The sequence below is a fragment of the Martes martes genome, assembly GCF_963455335.1.
Source record: "Martes martes genome assembly, chromosome: 11".
Taxonomy (NCBI): Eukaryota; Metazoa; Chordata; class Mammalia; order Carnivora; family Mustelidae; genus Martes; species Martes martes.
The window spans coordinates 5,351,584-5,368,071 of NC_137899.1; the positions used below are offsets into that span (position 1 = coordinate 5,351,584).

General features: G+C 40.5%; 1 protein-coding gene across 6 annotated transcripts in view; it reads right to left on the reverse strand.

The window, feature by feature from the left end:
* COBL (cordon-bleu WH2 repeat protein) overlaps positions 1-16,488 on the reverse strand; it is a 262,604-nt gene that overhangs the window by 83,109 nt on the left and 163,007 nt on the right. The gene's annotated exons all lie outside the window — the stretch shown is intronic.

Genomic DNA, 16,488 nt, shown 5'->3' on the forward strand with positions numbered 1-16,488 from the left:
CAACCTCTTGCATACTTGGAGACACCTGTATACACTTTGGCTTCATGGTAATATGTGGAAGGTTTCTTCTTAGACTAAGGACTCCTCAAAACCAGGGATAGAGCTTATCCACCTGTGTGCTTGGTACATAATACAGTACCAGCCAAGACAAGAAGAACCCCCAATAACTTTTCACAAATAGCAAATGAAATGAGTATAATGAGTGGGTTTCTGAATGGTGAGACTTAAGAAAGACCCTGTCTATATAATGTAATTTATTTCTATTACTCTGTTCACATTTATCCACAGGGATACAGGGCAGAGCAGGTCCATTTTGAACAGACTCAGCTGGATTAGCCTGAATTCTGCAGAGATTTTCGGGTGGGCATCCATTCCCATTTTCCCCAAATATCTTCTCACACACACAACTGCATAGGCTTGGACACAATTTAAGTAATGATGCAAAAGTATAAAAGAGAAAACAACAACAACAACAACAACAACAATAATGCCATAGGGTGGGTTTCAGAAGAATCTTCTGAAATAAATTTCACAAATATAATAGTCTTTGATGTCCTGATCTTTGACGAAGGAGCAAAGCCATACAATGACGAATACAAAGTCTTTCTGACAAACAGAGGGTACCTGGGTGGCTCAGTGGGTTAAAGCCTCTGCCTTCAGCTTGGGTCATGATCCCAGGGTCCTGGGATTGAGCCCTGCATTGGGCTCTCTGCTCAGCGGGGAGCCTGCTTCCCCCGGTCTCTGCCTGCCTCTCTGCCTGCTTGTGATCTCTGTCTGTCAAATAAATATATAAAATCATAAAAAAAAAAAGACCTTAACAGACACCTCACCAAAGATCACATACAGATGGCAAATAAGCATGTGAAAAGATGCTCTGTACTGTATGTAGTCAGGGACATGCAAATTAAAATAATGAGTTGCCACTTCATACCTATTAGAATGGCCCAAATGTGGAAAACTGACAACACTATATGCTGGCGAGGATGTGGAGCCACAGGAACTCTCGTCCATTGCTGGTGGGAACGCAAAATGATGCAAATGCTCTGGAAGGCAGTTTGGGGGTTTCTTATAAAACCAAACATACTCTTACCCTGTGATCCAGCAATCACACTCCTTGATTTTTACCCAAAGGAGTTGAAAACCTGCACATGAAGGTTTACAGCAGCTTTATTCATAACAGCCAAAACTTAACAGGCAACCAAGATGTCCTGAAGTCAGAGAATGGGTAAATAAACTGGATCCATTCAGAGAGTGAAATCTTATTTAGTGCTAAAAAGAAATGAGCTACCAAGCCATGAGAAAGAAACTTAAATGCATATTAATGATGAAAACAGTCAGTTCAAAAAGGCTACACACTGTATGATTCCAACTATGACGTTCTGGAAAAGGCAAAACTAGACTGTGAAAAGGTCAGCAAATACCAGGGGAGGTGGGGGAAGGAGATACGAATTGGCAGAGCCCAGAGGACTTTGAGGAGAGTGAAAATACTCTGTATGATACTATAGCAAAGGATAGATGTCAGCATACATTTGTCCAAACTCCAGCATACATAGAATACGGGACACCCAGAGTGAAACATAATTGAAACTACAGATTCCAGCTGATAAGGTTTCAGTGCGGCTTTATGAGTTATAACAAAGGTATCACTGGTAGGGATGCTGATTACAGGGGAGGCTATGCATGGGTCCCAGCAGGGCATTAGGGAACTGCCAGCAGCTTCTATGCAATTTTGCTGTGAACCTAAACTTCCCCTAAAAATTTAAGTGTGTGCATGTGTGTATATGTATTTAAATGAGCATTTTTCTTTTTAATTTTAGTTTTAAGTAATCTCTACACCTAATGTGGGGCTCAAACCTACAACACTGAGATTAAGAGCCGATGCTCTACTGAGCTAACTAGGCACCCCTAAATAAGCATTTCTATTCCAATTTGTCATCGATGGGATTTGGACTGCTCTCCTGAAAGTTCTGTGATTAGTTGTTTTTTTGTTTTGTTTTGTTTTTGTGTTTTTTTTGGTGTGTGTGTGTTTGGTTTTGCTTTTGTTTTGGTTTTGCCTCTAAAGAAGAGTTGGAAGCAAGAACTCCAGCAAATTTCTAACATATGGGCCATTAATAAACTCTAAAAATTACCATAAATATGAAATTATCTCCCGAGGCCATCAAGACAAGCAAGCAGCCCTTCATGCTCACTGAACTCCTGTTAATCCCGGGGGGGGGGGGATGGCCCCGGGGGGGGTGTAAGTTGCACAGCCACTTGTGCTCACCTGATCTTTTAGGGAGTTTGCCCACGTTGCCTCCCTGAGCACCAGTGTTTGACCACGGGCGGTGACACTCCCTTGTCTAGGTCATGCGTAGGGACTGCTTTCCTCTGCATCCTTCTGCACTGACTTGGAGCTCACACAGAGGACCCCTGCATGAAAGCCAGGGGCTCAGATAGACACCACAAACACTGTACACACTGAGAAACCTACAGACCGATCCTGGACACATTCCTCATTGAGAACCCAGTTCTGTTTTGAATGTCAAAAAGTGTGCATCCTCTTTTTACAATAAAATAATATAAAAAATACATAAATAATATAAAATAATTTATATTTTTAAATTAAAAAATAAAATATAAAAATATAAATATAAATAATATAAAAATAAAATAAAAATATATATTTTATCTATATATTTATTTATAAAGAGAGAGCTCCAGCGGGGGGAGGGGCAGGGAAGAGGGAGAAAGAATCTCAAGCAGATGCCGTGCTAAGCACTGAGCCCGATGCAGGGCTGGATCCCACGACCCTGAGATCATGACCTGAGCCAAAATCCAGAGCTGGACGCCTAAGCGACAGAGCCACCCAGGCGCCCCCCAAAGTATGCATCCTCTTGGTGCCAACAGCTTCCGACCCTCTGAGACCCTGCCCTCCAAACATGGTGCTTCTCACAGAGTGTGACCCACAATCAAAACCTAAGACTCCTACACGTGGAAATAGATGCATTAATATTAGTTTTCCTTGGCATGTGTGTGAGTCAGACATCTTCACTTGCTCCTAGAAACGACAACGCCCCTTTGGCATAGCTCTTGGTTGTGAGATGCGTTTGATGGATTTGCTCTGCACACCTCCTTCCTCGGGGAGACGCGGGTTCTCACCCACCCAGGGAAGATTTCACTGCAGGTGACAGCCTATTTGGAGTGTCTGTGGTTCATCCCAAGTGCTGCCGATTTTAGGGCTGGGATTCCAGCAGTATTCTTAAGCTCCATAGCAGGTGTGTCTAGCGTCCACCGACACTCAAAATATTTGTTGGAAATAAAATATGAAGCACGTACATAATGAAGACTTAATCAGGCTTTGGATCCTATCAGTTATTAGAACCATAGGATGAACAGTGAACGCTTTTCTGAACTATTGTTGCTATTGTTTATAAAGTTTCCAGTAAGAAACTGTGCCCTTAATTTTCTCGCATGCTCCTCTGAGAATGTTCTCTCTCCTCTACACAACAGTCTTTGTTACGAGGTGTTTCAGCGACTGGCAGATTTTACTGTCCCTCCAGTCCATGGATTAAAATGACTCCTTCACATTCTGTTCCTTGGCAAACAGGGAAAGCTCAACAGAAACACACAAAGAGTAACACAGAGAATAGTGTGCTTCTTTTGTTATAATTATATCTACTGAAACAATAGGTTCTGAAAAAAAAAAAAACAACAAAACAGAAAACATTTTCTATGGTTGAATGAGTCCTTTATGAAGGACTCAGTCCTTTTCACTATTAGTTGAAGTCATTTCTCTCCCATACCAGAAGTGCGTTATTTGCTGTTCTCAGGACCTAATGTTGCAGTTTACTAAAAATACGAAACTTGAACTTGACAGAATTAGGTGGGGCTCTCTTCATATAATCTAAGGTTGCCTGTTTTATGTGCATCGCATAAGATAATCAGGAGGCTATGACCGAGTCGAAACATTTCCATACGACCCACATCCACACACACGGCTGTCTTTGGCCTCCTTACTGGAAGGCCACCCAGAATGCAAAAACTGGCGTTGGCACATCTGCACGTCTTCTAGGTATTCTGCCAATTAGATACACGAGGCTGTGGCTGAAAGACCCGGAACAGAGACTCTGTTCTCCATCTTCCACATGCAGCCCACAGGGTCCGCCCCGCACACGCAGCGATGCGAAGGGCAGCTGCGGCCACACAGGGTGACCCGCGACACCACTGCACAGCTGCTGAGCGGGCCCCAACCTCCATGCTGCCTCTTGCCCCCCGGAAGTGCCATCAAGGCCTGACCCCTGTTCCAAATGCAGAACGAATAAGGAGTGTTTTCAGTTGGGCATTTCACAGAAACCAGAGTTGCCCAGGGCCCGCACCGGCGCCGTTTCTAAGTGTGGGCAGCGCTGCACGAGGTACTTGCAGAAGCACCACGAGGTCCCGGTGCTGTCCCCGTGGCATCCCCCATTTCTTCAGAAGTTCTGCGGGGACCTGCGAACACACAGGCCAAGCAAGGCTCATCGTTTTAATGGTTTTTCCCCCCTGAAGGAAAGAAACGCAGCCAAGAGCGCAAGGGACTGTGGGGTCATCCGCCCCGTCTCGCCGAAGAACACTTTCTAGAACCGGGTCGGCATCAGTGACACGTTCTGCCACTAACGGTCACCAGATAGAGGGAGATGTCGGGGTGGTTCTCCCCTTGCCACAGAAAGCAGTCTGCGGAATTTTCGTTTCTGTTACAGACGAGGGAGGATTCAGGGCCGTGAACAAACAGATCATTTGCTTTTTGTCTTTCACTGAACGTGAGACACAAAATTGGGTTCGCCAGCAGCCTAACCTGGACGTTTTCCTCCAAGTGACACATCAACCACTCTGTCCCCGCACACACGTGTGTCCTGACTTGCAGCCTCTGCGGCACCCGGCCCCTGCCTGGAGCGTGCGTGTCCCAGACCGTCACGCGGCCAGCTCCTTCCAAGCCTTCGGTTCTTCGCACACAGAGGAGCGTCACCACCTCAGAATCGGCGTCGGCCACCATGTCCCATCACCAGTTCACTCTCCTCATTGTACTCCCACCTAGAAAAAGTGTATTTGTTGGTTCTCTGGTTTATTTTCCGGATCCCGACACCAGCACTCTGAGGGCAGCCCGCGATCTCCCCAAGCACGGAACGGGTTCTCGAGATGCGTGGCAGAAGGAGTGAGCGCACAGGCTCCTGGGACGCGTGTTCACGGAGACTGTCCTTACCCGGTACTCCCGGCGCTGGGGAGTCCATTTGGGTCAGCTCGGGTCCGTGTGGGTATGCTGCATTTTTTCAATGAATTTGTCCATTTCATGTAAGTTTTCCAAATTGCTTGTATCGACTCCACACCATTTCCTTCCTCTCTCTTTAATGTTCACAGAACTGTATTCACAGGTCGATTTTCTTTTTTCCTCCCGGTGATTTATGTTCCCTCTGCTTTTTAAGACCAGTCTAGAGAGGGGTTGAACATTGGGTCGAACACCTCGAAGAAACAGCTCGGGCTTCATTCAATTTCCCTGTTATCTTCTTAGTTTCGATTTCACTGATTCTTCCTCTTTATTTTCTCGCTTTTTTTCCCCTTTGGGTTTATTTTGTTCTACTTTCTCTAGCTGCGTAAGAGAGAACCTTAAGTCTTTGATTTTAATTTTCCTTCTTGTCTGATACAAACCTTTAAGGTTATAAGGCTCCCCATAAGCACCGCTCTATTGCATCCCATAAATTTAAATAAGCTGTATTTTCATTTTTATTCAGGCCCTTGAATGACATGAGTTTGAAATGCATGGGTTCACGTATATGCAGATGTTTTCTAGTAAATTATTGGGAAAATTTGTGGAGATCTTCAACGATCTGGAAAACCTCACAGATGAACTACATGGCCTAGAAATAGTGAAAAAATTAATAAAAACTTAGGTATGTCATCAATGAATATATGTAGATTATTAGTCTATTTTTTATTTACTACAATAGGACATACACAAATCTATTATAAAAAGTTAAAATTTGTCAAGACTGACACACCCACTTACAGACTGTATGTGGCGTTACTCATAGTTGAGAGAAATGTAAACATAAAAATGCAGTATCAATGGTAACTACATAAAAGAAGCCGCAGTACACACTTGTACCACGGTAATAATTTTATAGCCACCTCCTGTTGTATCTTGGTGAGCTCAAGTGTGGGGATTAAAACGCCACTGTGAAGCCAACCTTCCCTGCCTGAGCAGACTGTCTCTCTGGTAAATCCCTACTAATAGGTAAGTTTCGAGAGTCAAAAGTTATACTTCTGTTTTCAACTGCACCGCGGTCTGTTATAACCCTTCTTCTTTGCCTTAGGTCATTTATTTTTTATTGATTTATTATTTATATAATTTATTTTTTTCCAGCTTTATTAGAGAATTGACATATAACATTGCATACATTTAAGGTGTACGATGTCATGATCTGATGTTTATATTGTGAAACGGGTAGTTAACATATCCTTCACTTTATATGTAATTTTTTTTTGTGTGAGGACATTTAAATCTTAGCAACTTGCAAATATGTAATATAGTTTTTGTTTTGTTTTGTTTTTGAGAGAGAGAGTGGCAGGGAGGGGCAGAGGAAGAGAGGGAATCTTAAGCAGACTCTACGCTCAGTGCGGAGCCAGGCATGGGACTCGATCTCTCACCCTGAGAGTATGACTTGAGTCAAAGTCAAGACTTGGGTGCCTAATTGACTGAGCCATCCAGGCACCTGTAATATTGTATTTTTAAGTATAGTCACCCTACTATACTTTCAAACCCAGAACTTATCCTTCTTACTACTGGAACTTTGTACCCCTTGACCACCTTCAACCACCCACCAGACTCTCTCCCCTCACCCCCCAGCAACCAGCAACCCACTATTTCTATGCAACTTTTGTTTGTTTTGAGATCTCAGATAGAAGTGAAATAATACAGTATTTGTCTCTCCGTGTGACATTTTACTTAGCATAATACCCTCCGGCCAGGTTCATCCATCTTGTTGCAAATGCCAGGATTTCCTTATTTTTTGTGGGGGAATAATACTCCAATGTGTAGATATGTGACATATTTCATCCATTCATTCACCCACAGACTTTGGTTGTTTCCATGTCTTAGCTATCAAAAATAATGCTATAATAAAAGTGGTGGGTGGAGAAACCTTTTCGAAGACCTGATTCCATTTTTTTTTTTTTCAGAAATATGCCCCAATGTGGGATGGCTGGGGTCATACTGGTATTCCATTTTTAATTTTTGGAGGAACCTCCATTCTGTTCCCAGAGTGGCTGGACAGTGCATGAGGGTTCCCCTTTCTTCACATTCTTGCCAAAACTTGTTAATTTCAACTTCTTGATGAGATTCTTTTATCATCATCATTATCATCATCATCATCATCATTAGGTAGGCTCCATGCCCAAAGTGGGGCTTGAATTCATGACCCTGACATTCAGAGATTGAGAGTTGCATTCTCTACCGACTGAGCAAGCAACATGCCCCCATAATAGCTACCAATGATGAGGTGATACCTCATTGTGGTTTTCATTTGTATTTCCCAGATGACTAGTGATGTTGAACATCTTTTCATAAACCTGCTGCCATCTGTATGTCTTCTTTGAAAAAAAAAATGTCTGTTCAAGTCCTTTGCCCATTTTTTAGTTGGATTATTTGTTTTTTTGCTACTAAGTCATGTGAGTGCCTTATGTATTTAGATATGAACCCATCAGACATATAATTTGCAATTATTTTCTCTCATTCTGTAGGTTGCCCTTTTGCTTTGTTGATTGGGCTTCCTCTGTTGTGCAAATTTTTTTTAGTTTGGATAAAATTCCACTTATTGATCTCTGCTTTTGTTGCCTATGCTTTTGATGTCATATCCCCCCAAAACTCTGTCCATTATCAAGGAGCATTTTCCCTGTTTCCTTATTGTAGTTTTATGGTTTCAGGTCTTACATTTAACTCTTTGATATCTTTTGAGTTGATGTTTCTATGTGGGCTGAGATTAAAGTCCAATTTCTTTCTTCTGTATGTGAATATCCCGTTTTCCCATCACCATTTATGGGAGACTATCTTTTTCCATCATGTGTTCTTAGCACCCTTGTTGAAGATTACTTGACTGGGTTTTCAGATGCATGGATTTATTTGGGGGCTCTCTATTCTGTTCCACTGGTTTATATGTTTTTATGCCAGTACCATACTGTTTGATTACTACTGTTATGTAATACATTTTCAAATCCAGAAGTGTGATGCTTCATTTTTTTTCTTCTTCTCCTTCTCTTCCCCGCCTCTCCTTCTTTTCTTCTCATGATTGCTCTGGCCACTCAGTCTTGTGGTTCCATATGAACTTTAAGATTGCTTTTTCTATTTCTGGAAACATTAGGATTTTGATAGGGATTGCAGTATTTGTATCTGCAGATCACTGCACAGTATGGACATTTTAACAATATTAATTCTTCCAATCCATGAACACGGGTGCCCTTCCATTTATCTGTGTCTTCTTTAATTTCCTTCATCAGTGTCACAATTTTCAGTGTGCAAGTCTTTCATTTCTTCAGTAAGTTTATTCCTAAGTATTTTATTCTTTTTGTTGCTATTATGAATGGTATTATTTTCTTAATTCCCATTTTGGATAGTTTATTGATATATAAGTGTGGCTGATTTTGCATGTTGATTTTATATTCTGCAGCTTTACTACTTTTATTAGTTGTACTAGTTTTTTGTTGTTGTTTTTGTTGGGTCTTTAGAGTTTTATACATATATGATCATTTCATCTGCAAAAAGATAATTTTACTTCTTCCTTTCTTATTTGGATTTTATTTCTTTTTCTTGTCTAATTGCTCTGGTTAGGACGTCTATGTTAAACAGACATGGTTCAAGTGGGCATCCTTGCCCTGTACTGGATCTTACAGAGAAATTTTTCAGATTTTCCTTGTTGACTCTCATGTTAGATGTGGGCTTTTCATATATGGCCTTCAATGTGTGAAGTTCCTTCTGTACCTATTTTGTTGAGAGTTTTAATCTAAATGAATGTTAAACTTTGTCAAATTCTTTTTCTTCCTCTACTAAGATGACCATGTATGTTTTTTTGCTTTTGTTTTATTAATGTGGCACATGACACTCATTGATTTGCACATGCGCACCATTCTTGTACCCCAGGGACAAATTTCACCCAGTTGTGGTTTATAAGCTTTTGAATGTACTGCTGAATTTAATTTGCTAGTATTGCATTAAGGATTTTTGGACCTATGTTTATCGAAGATGTTGGCCTATAGTTTTCTTGCAGTGTCTTTGGCTTTAGTATCAGGGTGACACAAGCCATATGGAAATAATTTGGATGTGTTCCCTCTTCTTTTTTTAAAAGGGTTTAAGATGGGTTGGTATTAATTCTTCTTTGAATGTTTGGTACAATTCACCCATTGAACCATCTGGTCCTGGGATTTTCTTTGTCAAGGGGTTTGTGATTACTAGTTAAATCTCCTTATTTATTATTGGGGTGAATACATTTTTAAAATCTAAAGTAAAGTAAGAAAAAAAATAGAGGGACAACCAGAAAACAAATAATAAGCTAGTATACCTAAATCTGATCATATGACCAATTACATTAAATGGTAGCAGACTAAACATTACAGTTAAAAAACAACATCTAGATTGCCAGAATAGATAAAATGCTATCTACAAGAAAATTCTTTTATTATTTTTTTAAATTTTTATTTATTTATTTGACAGAGAAAGGCACAGTGAGAGAGGGAATACAAGTAGGGGGAGTGGAAGAGAGAGAAGCAGGCTTCCCACCGAACAGGGAGCCCAATGCAAGGCTCGATTCCAGAACCCTGGGATCATGACCTGAGCCAAAAGCAGACACTTAAAGACTAAACCACCCAGGTGCCCCAAGAAAATTATTTTAAATAAAAAGACAGAAATTGGTTAAAATTGAATAGGTAGAAAAAGATAACATGTAAACAGTAAGCACAGGAGGCTGGACTGGCTATATGAATGATAAATAAAATAGAGTTTTAAAAAGATTATTACCAGAGTTACAGAAGCACATTTCATAATCATAAAGGAGTCAATGTATCAGGAAGTTTCAGTAATCATATATGTGTATGTGCCCAATTATAGCTTCAAAATACATGAAGCAAAAATTGACAGAATTAGAGTGAGAAACAGACAAGTCTACAATCACATTGGAAAATAACAGTTTAGTGGGGGAAAATTTATTCACTGGTTTTTTAGCTATACTCTAGGCATGATTTCTTATCAATGGCTGCTATGAGGATTATAATATGTATCCTGAACAAAAGTTCATTTAGATTAAGTATTAATACTTTATGTAAAATGTAGATACCTTGCAATCACATAGATGCATTTATCCTGTCCTTCTATATTTTATTTTATTTTTTTAAAGAAGAAATACTGGATTTTTTTTTTTTTAAGGATTTTATTTATTTATTTGACAGAGAGAGAGAAAGAGCACATGCAAGTAAGGGAAGCAGCAGCCTGGGGCAGAGGGAGAAGCAGGCTTTCCACTGAGCAAGGGGCCTGACATGGGGCTTGATCCCAGGACCCTGGGATTATGACCTGAGCTGAAGGCAGACGCTTAATGACTGAGCCACCCTGGCTCCCTGTGTCCTTCTATATTTTGTTATAGTTGGTACTTATATAACATTTGCATATATTATAACTTCTAAAGACATTAACCAGTCTTTTATACTCAGACTTTTACCATTTTTTTAATATTCTTCATTCCCTTCCAAAATTCCAAGATTCATTTGGGATTATTTTCCTTCAATATGAAATTTTCCTTTAGTGTTTCCTTTGTGCATGTCTGGCAGCAATACATTATCTTTTTTTTTTCTTTTTTTCAAATCTAAAGTTGTCTTCCTTTCTGTCCGAAGTTGTCTTCACTCTTGAAGGGTATTTTTGCTGGATACTGAATGCACTGACAGTAGTTCATGTCTCTTAGCACTGGGAAGACCATGTTCCACTATTTCTTAGCTTCCATTGTTTCTGATGATAAATTCACCAGTTTTTAAAATGTTATTTTTCTCTAGTTGTTCCTAAGACTTTTCTCCTGAAGTCCGTTTTTAAGCAATTTCTCTATAACATACATAAGTATAGTTTGCTTGTTGTTTAAAATTTGGTTTGGATTCATTAAACTTTTAAATCTGTCAATGTATATCTTTTACAAAATTTGGGAAACCTCTGGCCTGTGTTTCTGTAAATATATATACATATTTTTTCTTCTGGGGCTTTATTGACAAACATCAGAGATTTTGGTAGTTTCCACACATCTCTGAGGATTTTTTTTTCTTTTTCTGTCTCTCTCTCTTTTTTTTTTTTTTTTAAGATTTTTTAAAAATGTATTTGAGAGAGAGAGAAATCACAAGTAGGCAGAGAGGCAGGCAGAGAGAGAGTGGGGAAGCAGGCTCCCCACTGAGCAGAAAGCCCAATGCGGGGCTTGATCCCAGGACCCTGAGACCATGACCTGAGCTGAAGGCAGAGGCTTAACCCACTGAGCCACCCAGGCACCCTTTTTCTGTCTCTTTTTAAAATTAGAGAATTTCTATTGATTTATCTTCAACCTCACTCCCCCATTTTTTTTTTTTTGTTACCTTCATTCTGCTGTTAAGCCCATCCAGTGACATTTTTATTTAAATTACTGTGTTTTTCCACTTTAGAATTTCCATTTGGTTTTTTTTTAAAGTTTCTTATTATCTCCTGAGATTTTTTTCCATTTTATAAGCATATTTTTCATTTTGTTAAATGTATTTACAAGCGGCGTCAGTTTTTTTGTCTGCTGAATCTAACACCTGGGTCGTCATCTCCAGGTTGGTTTTGTTAACTGTCTCCTTTTTCACAGGAACAGATAATTTTTTCCTGGTTTTTCATATGTTGACTAATTTTGGCTCATATCCTGCCCATTGCAAATATTATGCTTATAACATGTTGTATTCTCTTATATTCTTTTGAGAAGTAGTAATTCTTTTTGTTTTAGGAGGCAAAAAGCTAAATGGACTCTCAGTGAAAATTCTGTCCCTTGGCTGGCAATTCAAATCTTGGTTCAGTTCTTTTACTCTTAGCTTAGCCAGTTGGTGCCTGACCCTTGAATGCATGATTCAAGGCTCAGCCTGAGATTTGGACAGAACTTACCCAGAAATTTTCTGGCTCTCTGGCTCTCTGGCTCTCTTCTTTCTGATATTCTTCCCACACTTTCCAGAGGCTGGTGGCCACCACGAATTCTGGTCCAGGTCTTTCAGACCAGGAAACCTGGTGGTCATGGATTACTTTCTAGAGTCTATATAGAATCTACTGAATATATATTAATTTTCTCTTGCTATATAACACATTAACATAAACATAGTAGTTTAAATACACACACATTTGTATCTCGTAGTTCCTAATGGTCAGCAGTCCAAGCATGGATAAGCTGAGTCTTCTACTCAGGTCTCACAAAGCTGTAGTGAAGGTATTTTTCAGGCTGTATTCCCATCTGGAATATCCAGTTTCAAGCTCACTGAGATTGTTGGAAGAGTTTCTGTCCCTGCAGCTGTCTGAGAGACCTGGCTTCTTACTATAGACTGGGGGTCATTCTCAGGCACCAGAGACCATCTGCATTTCCCTATAGCACAGTCCACATCAAATGCAGTTCATGTCATGAGTGTCTGAGGTCAGCAGAGGAATCGCTCCCTCTGGTCTGCTAAGATAGAATCTTATAGAGCAAAATGTAATCAAGGGAGTGACATACCATCACCTTTACCTTATAATGGAACCTAATCAGGTCAGTGACATCCATATTCCATGGGTCAGAGAGAAGTTGCAGGTCTCAGTGCGCCCAAAGAGGGGGGATCATACAAGATGTGCATCACTGGAGGCCGGTTAGGGTATGTTGGCCACCAGGACCAGAAGTCTATTTTACAGACTTATAATTCAGGGCTTTCAGAGATAAAGTAACTTCTCCAGGGTTATAGGTTAAAGGTTAGAGTTGATGACACCTTGGGTTCAAATCCAGGCACAGCCTCCATCCAGGTAAACCGCCTACATGCGAACAAGCAAAGCTATGCTCTACAGCATGGGAAGAGTCTGGATTCAGCCACCGAGAAGCAGCCATGAAAGAAGCAGGACATCTGCAAATCACTGCTGGGGCGCCTGGGTGGCTCAGTGGTTTAAGCCTCTGCCTTCGGCTCGGGTCATGATCCCAGCGTCCTGGGATCGAGCCCCACATCGGGCTCTCTGCTCAGTGGGGAGCCTGCTTCCTCCTCTCTCTCTGCCTGCCTCTCTGCCTACTTGTGATCTGTCTGTCAAATAAGTAAATAAAAAATTTAAAAAAAAATTAAAAAAAAGAAAAATTTAATCACTGCTTTCCAGTCTCCTGAGAGTCACATGAGATACCTCATCAATGTCTGTGACTCAGAACTCTCTCCGACATGACATTGGCTTCCAAAGTCCCAGAGTGGCCCCAAAGCTTTTTATTTCCCCATATATATTTAAAGTCCCCAGGGAGTAGTATGTCACACCAGAAAGTTCCAGAAATAACACACTTTGATTCAGGAAAATCAAAATATTAAAACCATCTATCGAAAACATAAGAACAGTATCTGGCAAATAAAGATGACCTCCGTCTGGTTATAAATCAAGTTTCTCTGGTGATTTCAGCATTTCTCTTCAGTGACCATAGTCGTCAGGGTCTATATTCTAAAATCTGTTGTAATTCTAATGACGTGCATGAGAACACAGTTTCTAATAGTTCCTATCAGGACCTAGTTCAATCCTAATGGAATTATTAATTTCCTAAATAAGAGCTGTAAAGCATCCGTCTAAGAATCAAGTTCTTTTCGAGAAACTACAACTTCCTAGCTGGCTTGTGTGGGCACCTCCATGAACCTTGGGCCCTTGTTTATAAAGTCAATGAAGATCCTGTTCTGGATCTGCAGAAGGTCCTTTCACCTCTAAAATTAGAAAGTGTGTCTTAAGCCTCTCTATGTTAATACAGAAACTGGAAAGTAAGTAAAGTTCATAAGGGGAAAAAGTAAGATTGTGTATCTCAAATATAGGTCAATTATCTGTTGCACTAATGCCTTTGCAGTCACCAACCCATGTGCCCTGCCCCCCAACCTAAACAGGCAGAGGCTGATAGTCATTATTTCGGTATTTCCCAAGTTATTCCCTGGGTAAGGCTGTTCACTTAAAAAGACTATTTATCTACGAAGGGCTTCACATATTTGAAAATTCGTGCTAATTTTGCAAGCTCCGCTACAAGTTCTGTTAATACACTAGCCTTCCCAAACCGCCTTGGTTACGTAGAGAGGTATGGGTGTTATCCTTATCCTACTTTTGAGGAAACAGGACCCAGGAAAGTTGATTGGCAAGTCCTTTCAGGGGACTTGTTCAAAGTTATACAGGTGGCAAATGGATGAGAAAGGCCATACAACCTCCAAGTGACCAGATCTCATTTAAATACACAAAGTCTCTTTCCCTCAGCAAAGACACACTCCATGCTTTCAGATTTCTTGCTGGAGTCCTTTTTTGGTGACCTTTACATATGAGACAAAGTAAATAGTAAACTGGGTAGTATGGGGGAAAAAAAAGGAGAAAACCCCAGAGCCCTTTGTTAATCTAGCCTGAGTGGACCACAGAGGGACGTGACAATGTTGTCCAAATGGTGTGATGTGCAGGAGGGAGAAAGTACGTGGAGTGGGAGGTGAAGGATCTACAGTGTAAGTTATTTCACTGGTAAATAAATCTACCCACGAAAAGTGTCTCAGGAGCAGTGAACCGTCACTGAAAATTTTTGACTCAGTAGAGCACCTGGGTGGCTCAGTCGGTGAAGCATCTGCCTTTGGCTCAGGTCATGATCTCAGGGTCCTGGGATGGAGTTCTGCATCCGGCTCCCTGCTCAGTACGGAGTCTGCTTCTCCCTCTGCCCCTCACTCTGCTTGTACTCTCTCTCCAGCTCTCTCTCAAGTAAATAAACACAATCTTTTTTTAAAATATTTCATTAAAGATTTTACCTTTTAAAGGAAATGGTGAAATTACTTATCAATAATCATTTATTTTTAAGGGGCGAATCACTATTATCTTTAATTAATTTAATTGCATAAAATATATGAAATATAAAATAAATTTTTTATTTAAATTTGATTAATTAACACGTAGTGTATTATTAGTTTCAGAGGAAAAGAAGCTTTAAGTATGTGGTTCAGTAGCGTTAGGCACATTCCAAGTGTATAACCAACCTCTAGAACTCTTCATCTTGCAAAATGGAAAGTCAGTGCTCACAGAACAACTCCTTGTTCTCCGTCCCCTAGCCCCTGGCAGCGAGCAGTATACTTTGTGGCTCTATGATTCTGATGACTCTAGGGATCTCATGTAGGCGGACTCACACTGTATTTGTCTTTTTGGGATGGGCTTCTATCACTTAGCACAAAGTCAAGGGTCACCCATGTAACAGCAGGTGTCAGAACGTCTTTTCTTTTTAAGGCCAAACGATACCCGCTGTGTGGGTCTACCACATTTGCTATCCTTTTATCCATCTATGGGAGCTCAGGTTGCTTCGGCCTCTTGGCTGTCGTGAATAATGCTGCCAACAGCTTGAGGGTGAAAATATCTGGAGACTCCGTTTCTTTTGGTTATATACCCCAAAGGGGAAGTGCTGGATCGTAAGGTAATTCTATTTTTAATTTTTTCAAGAATTGCCGTACTGGTTTTCATCGTGGCTGCACCATTTCACATTCCCACCAAGAGTGCACAAGGGTTCTAATTTCTCCACGGCCTGGACACAGCTGTTATTTTCTGTTTTGGGGTTTTGTTTGTTTGTTTTTTTGGTTGGTTGGTTGGTTTTGATAGTAGCCATCCTAATGGGGTGTGAGGGCTTGTCTCGTCTTGGTTTTGGTTTGTAATTCCCTTGTCATTAGTGATGCTGAGCACCTTTCCTGGGCTTACTGGCCGTCTGCATATTTTCTTTATAGAAATGTCTATTCAAGTGTTTTGCTTATTTTTGAGTTAATTCTTATTGTTGCCTTATATGCCTTCTTTATGTATTCTGAATATTAACACTTTATCAGATATATGATTGGCAACTCTTTTCTCCCATTGTAGGTTTCCTGGTCACCCTGTTGATTGTGTCCTTTGATACAGACAAGTACAGCTTCACAAAGACTCAAACTGTGTGAAGTTGGCTGAGAAATAAATCAAATGTTTCTAAACAGAAGGGCAATCAAGCACAACGCAGCCAGACCAGAGAAGGCTGGGACAGAAGTTCAAGACCAAGTGGGGCTGCCCTTGGCGCTCGGTTGCAAAGGCCCGATGATGCCTCCAAGAGAGGAATTAGGGTCTTTTACATGAAAAATTTATAAAACCCACTGTTTTGATTGTTGGGTATCAGGGTGATTGCAAAGAGTCCTAAAAATATTCAGATGCAAAGAAGCAACACGCAAAGGTAAGAAAAACAATGAAACCACATTTTACCAGGTTCTCTTTATAACAAGAAACAGACTGTTGGTTAC